The sequence below is a fragment of the Penaeus monodon genome, chromosome 33, assembly GCF_015228065.2.
Source record: "Penaeus monodon isolate SGIC_2016 chromosome 33, NSTDA_Pmon_1, whole genome shotgun sequence".
In the NCBI taxonomy this organism is placed as follows: domain Eukaryota; kingdom Metazoa; phylum Arthropoda; class Malacostraca; order Decapoda; family Penaeidae; genus Penaeus; species Penaeus monodon.
This window is the reverse complement of record NC_051418.1, coordinates 16,158,031-16,158,713: the sequence shown is the minus strand read 5'-3', so window position 1 is coordinate 16,158,713 and position 683 is coordinate 16,158,031.

Genomic DNA, 683 nt, shown 5'->3' with positions numbered 1-683 from the left:
ACATGTGTTCTTTATTTAACATTTACTATCTTGTATTTACTACTTACTAAGTGCAACCATTAAAGGAAACTGGAAAAGAGGCCATAAAAAGGAAAGGGAGACGAAAATACCAACCTGTGCCCGTGACTTACGCCAAGGACCCGAGCTACCGTAATAACAGGTGTCGCTTACAACACAAAGCCTTGTATATAGACTTGTCGACAGGTGTTACGCACAGCCCCCTTCGCCCCTTTCCCCCCACATTCCTCCGACCCCCTTGTCCCCTTCCCACCCCCTCCCCCTATCCACCCACTCACCCCCTCCGACCCACCCACTCGCCCCCTTCCCACCCCTCCCTACCCCCTACCCCGACCCACCCACTCGCCCCCATCCCATCTCTCCCTTCCCCTACCCCGACCCACCCACTCGCCCCCATCCACCCCCCTCTACCTTGACCCTGAGCGACTAGAGGTCGCCAGCGCCACAAAGGATTCCTTACAGTGCGACTTTCCTCATGAATATGGAAACAGCTGAGATGCAACAATGGTGCATCCGGTGGTCGGCCTCTTCGCCCCGTGACGCACTTGTGACGCGGGCAGCTGGAACATCTTGGAGGAACAAGGAACACGAGGATAATAAAGAGACAACTTGAAAGAGTTAAAAAAGAAAAGAAATGACACAGAGAGGAAGGAAGGGAGGGATGA